Source organism: Leuciscus leuciscus (genome assembly GCF_965113295.1).
Source record: "Leuciscus leuciscus genome assembly, contig: HAP1_SCAFFOLD_366, whole genome shotgun sequence".
NCBI lineage: Eukaryota > Metazoa > Chordata > Actinopteri > Cypriniformes > Leuciscidae > Leuciscus > Leuciscus leuciscus.
The window spans coordinates 16,773-24,407 of NW_028118373.1; the positions used below are offsets into that span (position 1 = coordinate 16,773).

The following is a 7,635-nucleotide window of genomic DNA, read 5'->3' on the forward strand; positions in this document are numbered from 1 at the left end:
ATTTTACAATACAAGTATCAGTACAATATACTTAAGCTTAAAAACTGTTTAAAAAATGTAATATAAAAAAGTAAAAGTAAAACCTAAAAAAACAAATCACTTCCCGGTACATTCCATGCTAAATCTTTTAAAACTTTAGAAACCCTTGGAGTAAAAACAACATAAAAGCTTTGCAACATGTTTTCATACTTAAAATACAAATACAGTCCTTCAATATATCTTTCTGTTTTCCTTTTAAGAACATTCCAAACATCAAGCACCACTTTTCCTTTTTTGGCCACATTTCTTCTTTCCCATACTGCATTTTTTATCAACATTATTAACAGGTTCACAAACTTTTTACTTTGACAATTTTCCTCCCATCCAAACATCACTATCCTCTTCCATTCTATTACCTCTTCGTCCCAGTCCTCAATTAATTCTTTTATCATCTTTTTGCATTTTCTGTAAAAGCCCTCCAACTCTTTACAGTATAAAAACAAGTGTAAAATTCCTTCGTCTTCGTCTTTGCATACTTTACATGTTGCATTCTGTTCCATTCCAATCTTAGTTAAAATACATTCAGTAAAAATTGCTTTGTGCCTTATAAAATACTCTAAACATTCCAGCTTGGTTTCCACTATTTTCCCCCTCATATTTCTCCATATACTTTCTTTTTTCAGATCTTTAATTCTCTGTACCCAAAAATTGTTAGCAACTGGTTCTTTAAAAACACCATCTCTAAAATAACAATAAAACCGTTTAACATTACACTCCTTAAAATTGCATAGTTTCCCTTTCAGTCTGACATAAATTTCTTTCTCTTCCTTCCATTCCTCCATGTTTTCTATTCTTTTAATCCATTCCTTCGGTATTGCGTTTTTGACAATTTCGTATTTATTTTCTATTTCTCGTTTGTTGCATTCCTCTTTTGCTTCCTCCATTGCATCCATTATAAATTGTGATGGTAAAAACCCTTCTTGAAATTCATACAAAACATCTCTTACCCTTGTTATTCCCACCTCCATCCATTTTTTGAAAAAAATCTCTTTCCCATCTCTTAAAATACTTTTGTTTAAGAACAGAGGTTGGTTTAAAATGTTTTCTCTTCCTTTCAGATTATAATCTATTACAGTTAAGAAATCCCCCCAAGCACTTAAAATTTCCTTATAGAAGTCAGGTAATCCTTCCGCCATCCAGTTTTTTGTTTTCATCCATAAAATATCCTCCCCCAAATTAAAATTCCCACATTTGTTTAAAAAATATTTCATAACTTTCTTCCATTCTGTTTCATTTTCTTCTTGCAACAATTTTTTGACTATTTTAACTCTTAAGCAGTTTTTCCTTTGTTTAATATCCATTAACCCCAACCCACCCTCTTCTAATGGTCCTAATAAAGTGTTGTATGCTATTCTCGATGGTTTACCCTCCCACAAAAAACAGAGAAAACATTTCTTCAATCTCCCTTCTACACTGTTAATTATTTCACTGTAAATTTACAATAAATTGCAGGTTACCAGTTGCATGACTTTCACAGTAAGTTACCGTATCATTTTTACAGTAAATAATTGTGAAATGACAGCTGTTTACTGTGAATTCACAATAACTATGCCGTCATATTACTGTGATTTAGCAGTAAGCTGCTGTATAATTACTGTATTTTACTGTGCAATTACAGTTAGTCTATCGTATTACTGTAATTTAACAGTAAGCTGCTGTAGAATTACTGTATTTAACGTCTATACTGTGATTTAGCATAAATGATGGACCAAACAAAACTGATAAAAACAATGGTTTAACTTTTATTTTTTAGAAGAAAAATACATTTTAATAACAGGAATAAACACTGTGTAACATGAATGAACACTGGGTAACATGAATGTCTGTCAATATATGTGTGAATGTGTTTACTATGTGATAATGGTACTTGAAAAATACAATTTAATAACAGGAATAAACACTGGGTAAAAGGAATGAACACTGGGTAACAGGAATGTGTGTCTATGTGTGTGCACTGTGCATGTGTTTACTATGTGATGATGGTACTTCACAACTTAGGAGCTGAAAAGAGAAAGAAGGAGAGAGAGAAGAGAGAGGGAAGAAAAGACAAAAATGTGGGAAACGAGAGGGTTGCAGGTGTCTCGCTCCTTCCCTTGCAGCTGGCACCTGCATACTATGGGTTCTGTCCACTATCTACAAAAGATAAGAAAGACAAAAAGTTTAAGTTACTCTGTGGTGGACTGGCTACCTGCAAGTGTGGTACTCGCATTGTAAAACTCATGATAAATCAGATAAATCATGTGAATAGTACTATATCAATTAATATTAAATCAACAAACCAGAGGACTCTCTCCTGTTACTTTTGCTCAGTCCTGTTATTTTTCATATGAGTAACAGGACTGAAAGTAACATGATTGAGGTTAAGCAAAAATTACATGACATGCGTACATAGTAATGCAACTCAATAAGCCAGTAATGTGATGTAAATTTACACTTAAAACAATTGTAAAGTACGTCTGTAAATTTGACGTTTTTATTCTAACCTATCATCAATAACCTATAACATTGAAAAGGCATGTTTAATTCAAATAAACGTAAGAACAATGAATTTTAGACATTTTGCAGCCTGTCTAAACTCGTAGAACAGATTAAAGGGATAGTTTACCCAAAAACCCACCCTCGTTCCAAACACGTTAGCCCTTCGTTCATCTTTGGAACACAAATTAAGATATTTTCTGACTCCTCCATGGACAGCAATTTTATTACCACTTTCAAGGCCCGGAAAGGTAGTGAGGATTGTTAAAATAGTCCATGTGACTACAGTGGTTCAACCTTAATGTTATGAAGCGATGCAAAAATACTTAATAGTGCGGAACGCACAAAAAGTATTCTCGTCGCATCATAGCAATAAGGTTGAACCACTGTAGTCACGTGGACTATTTTAACAATGTTTTTACTACCTTTCTGGGGCTTGAAAGCGGTTATAACATTGCAGTCTATAAGCGGGATCAGAAAGCTCTCGGACTTCTTAAAATTATCTTAATTTGTGTTGAACAAAATTCTTATGTGTTTGGAACATCATGAGGGAGTGTAATTAATGATAGACTTTACATTTTTGAGTGAACTAACCCTTTAATGGCTTAAGTAAACATCTTACTGCATAACTAATTCTAGCTTAAAACAGAGACAGTGTTTCGTTAGTCTGTTCTGAAGTTGGAACACAACTTACATTAGACTGACATCCATTCAAAGTCAATGAGCTTCCTGATCAGTGTACAGACTTGCTGGTTTAGGTGTCCTCTCTGCCTCTTTGATTTTGTACCTGTCTCTGGGTTGATGCCCAAGAAGCACCTATAAACAAAAAGACAGAGAAGAAAGATGTTAGTTTAATTCAAGTGGGATTAAAAAGGTTTCAGTTCCCAGTCATCACCTTCAGTGGGTCACTGCTGTTGCAGTACTGAGCAAAACTAAAGTTAGCTCAGTTTTAACAAGGTGACATTACTTGGATTCAATTAAACAGCAACCATTTAAATAACAGCAACTGAAAAACATTTATATCACAAACACACAGTCAAGAATAGTCCTGCAACAAAGTAAGTTAGATGTGTGTGATTTACCCAGGCAAAGCATTGCACACAACAATTTCCATCATTTACACGTACTGTTTGCAGAGGATGGAGTAAGAGCCTGTTGCCAGTCCATCTCCATGTGGCTGTTTCTGCTTGTACTCTTCCTCCTAGAATTATTACCCGTTCACAGACAAAATGGCTCCTAATATCTCCAGATGTCGACCTTTTTTTCTTTAGAATAGCACAGCTAACGAAGCTCCACTAATTCAGTGATAAACATTTATTTTCCTATATCTTTTTTTATAATAAAATGCACTTTCTTTTTTCTGTTAACGAGACAGACAATGGCTGCTCCGTTTCACACACACGGCAGAAAAATATGGATGAGGCCCAGCTAGCTAACGTTACTAATTTGAGATTAATTTATTCCACCTTTGCACAAATCCACAACACTATAATTTATCTAGTTGATCATAACTGTCATAATACACACATTAAGGCCACAGCTTACCTTATAACTTTATTTCCCGGTGGTAGAAAAATGCTGTGGGAAAAGAGAGAACGCTGTTAGAGTAACGAACGTATACTAAGAAAAGCATTAAGCAAAGTTAAAGTTCAATTTTGACGGTATAGCTAACGTGAAGCCTCACATTTAATAACTTAATACGGTACACATACTAACTTAACGTTACACTTATTAACACAACCAACGTCTGATCATTCAAATTTGCGCGCTCAAACCTAGCCGCGACGCGAGTCTGCTAAGTTACAAAAACATGAAACAGAACCAACAACTAACGCTAATTTGGTTCATACTTTTAAATACAATGCAATTTCATATTAAAAACAGTCATCAAATTGACAAAGTTTGAAATTTAAACACTTACCGCTGAATCCGTCGAATGAGACCACGGAGGAGATCAGGGAGCTCAGATGACGCAGTTGCAACTTGCAGGCAGTGCGAAAATGACGGAATTCACAGTAGTTTCTTGTAAAAGCCCCGCGCCTGCATTATTTTCACAGTAAAAGTCTAAATACGGTATTATATTGTGAAATATCACAGTTAAAGCCTGTGAAGTGGTAATAATGTAATTACCTGTGAAATATTACAGTTATATCTTGTGAAATCCTGGAAATATTTTACAGTGTACCCACAAAGGCATTTCTGTCACATATAAAACGTACCACAGCTTTGAAACCATTAAAACATTCAATACTAAAACCTTCCCTTTCAAATTTAAAGCCCTCATTCTCCAAAAATTTAACCTTCGCTCTATTCCTGTTATCAATTCCTCCCACATTTTTCCTCTTACTTGTCTCCCATCCTTTCCCATTAAAATCCCTAAAATCCTAATTTCTTCAACTTCCTTAAAATTAAAACATTCCGTTAAAACTGACGTTGCCCCAAACTTCATATACACTGTCTTGTCCTCATTAATTTTACTTCCTGATCCTTTGCAAAATTCTTGTACATTCTTCATTACTTGTTTTACACTCTCTTTCTCTTTAACTATTATTGTTGTGTCATCCGCATATTGAAAAATTGTCCCTTCTGCTTTGCTTTCCTGTATTTGTATTCCTTTTATTTTCTCTTCTTTTCGTATTGCTAGGCCCAAAGGTTCTGCTACAAGAGAGTATAATAAAGCTGAGAGTGGACATCCTTGTCTAATTGATCTAGTTATTTTAAAACATTCCGTTAAAAACCCATTACATTTTATTTTTGTTAGAGCCCCCTTATATAAAATCTTTATCCATTTCATAAAATTCTCACCAAACCCAAACCTATTTAAAACCCCAAACAAATATGCATGCTCCACTCTATCAAAAGCTTTTTCGAAGTCTAAGCTGATCAAATATCCGTCATCATTCTTTTCTTTTATGTACTGTATTGTGTCCCTTATATTCATCGTTATGTCTGCTATGTCTCTTCCTTTTACTGCATATGCTTGATTTGTTTTTATTATTTGTGGCATCACTTCTTTTAACCTATTTGCTAAAATCTTTGCTAATATCTTTAAATCAGTATTTAACATTGTTATTGGCCTGTAGTTTTTTAAATCAGTTTGTTCACCTTTCCTTTTATATATTAACTTCATCAGCCCCATTCCCATTCTTTCATTCATCTCCTCCTCTTTAAAAATTTCCTTAAAAACCTCCTTTAAAATCTCGATTAAAATATCCTTAAAACGTATATAAAATTCACTTCCCAAACCATCTATCCCTGGGCTTTTCCTTTTATTTAGTTGATCTATCGCTCTTTCGATCTCCTCGTTCTTGATTTCCCCATCACATTCTTTTTTATCTTCTTCACTTAAATTTGTTTCAATATAATTTAACAGTTTCCTTTTTTCCTCTTCTTCCACTCCTCTTGTTTTAAAAAGATCCTCATAAAAAAACTTTATCTCTTCTAGCACTTTTTCATTCCCCTCCACAATCTCTCCACTTCTCCCTTTTATTTCTTTTATTATTCCAACTTTCGCCCTTTTTTTCTCCAAGTCCCAAAAAAACTTTGTACATTTCTCCCCCTCCACCATATATTTGGACTTACTTCTTAACCTTGCCCCCTCATATTCTTTTTCTTCTATTTCTTTCAGTTTCTCCTCTATTTCTTTGATCTTTTTTATGTCTTTATTCTCATTATTTAATTCTCTTTCTAACGTCTCCTTTATTTCTTTTTCTTTGTGTCTTTTACTTATTTGTAAGATTCTGCAATACTTTATTGAAAACTTTTTTACTAGATATTTAACATTCTCCCACCACATTCTTTTATCTTCTTCATACATTGCATTATCCTTCTCTTTTTCTATAATTCCTTTTATCTCTGCAACATAATCTTCATTCTTTAAAATCTCTGTATTTAAAATCCATGTACCCGGTCCCCTTTGCACATTACTCCAATCAATTTTAAAACGTAAAAACGTATGATCACTAAAACTGGTTTCTTCATAGCTGATTTTTTCAATAAAATTCTCCACATTTCTTGTACATAGCACATAATCAATTCTTGTTTTACATATAAAATGTCCCACTATTTGCTTCCTTGAATAAACCTTTTTTCCCCCATTTCTTTCCCTCCATACATCTATTAAATTATTTCCTCTCATCAATTCGTTTAATTCTTTCCTCCCTGTGTCCGATTTAAAAACCATCCCCTCTGCCATGTCTAGTTTGCTAAAAACTGTGTTAAAATCCCCCATCATTATTATTTCCTTATATTTCTTTATTACACTCCTTAAACAGTTAAAAAAATCTTTCTTTTCTTTCTCTTCTGTTGGTGCATGTACATTCACTAAAATTAATTCACGTCCTTCATAATTTACTTCCACAGCCATGCATTTCCCCATCTTATCTTTGTACACCACTTTGGTTGTATTAAAAACATCTTTTCTCATTAAAAACGCCACCCCTCTTCCACGCCTACCATCCCCATTATTATATAAAATATCCCCTTCCCATTTCTTTTTGTATTCCATCATCACACTCTCTTTCCAATTTGTTTCTTGTAAAACAATGATATCTTCTCCTCTACACTTTTCTTTCACTCTTTCAAATTTTCCCATGTCCATCAGTCCCCTTGCATTAAAAGTAACACAACTTAAAACCATTAAAAGAAAGAAAAATAAATACCTAAAAACCATTATTCTCCATTTTCTCCCTCCAGGCCCTTTAACACTTCATATCTGTTTGTACTTTCATCTTGGCTCCTTGTCATAGTCTTTTTTCTTGCATTTTCCAAATTTGGTGTTACCTTTAATGATCTCCTTCTTATTTGTCCTCTCTCCCCTCTGTCTTTGTCCATATTGTCCATTGTTATTTCTTCTTCACTTTCCGTCTCTTTACTTTGATCCTTCCTTCCTTGTCCATCTTTCTCCACGACATCCCGATAACTTTTAAAACTGTCCGATGTTTCCATTGCTGTCCATTGCATGTCCTGTTCCATTGTTTGTTCTTTATCTTTCTCGTTCTCTTGTTCCCTTTCTCCTTCCTCTCTGTTGCTCGTTCCTCCTTCCATTTCTTTTTGTTGTACATTTTCTTCCTCTTGTCCTTCATCGGTTTGCCTTTCCTCCTCGTTGTTCCCTTCATGCAC

At 34.1% G+C, this 7,635-nt stretch overlaps 1 long non-coding RNA gene across 1 annotated transcript; it reads right to left on the reverse strand.

The window, feature by feature from the left end:
* Positions 1–2,087: 2,087 nt before the first annotated feature.
* Positions 2,088–4,692, reverse strand: LOC309491571. Its single transcript, XR_014203190.1, has 3 exons — positions 3,642–4,692; positions 3,209–3,330; positions 2,088–2,172 (listed from the first exon to the last, which is right to left on the reverse strand). It is a non-coding gene; the product is annotated as an uncharacterized lncRNA (long non-coding RNA).
* Between the last annotated feature and the right edge of the window lie 2,943 nt (positions 4,693–7,635).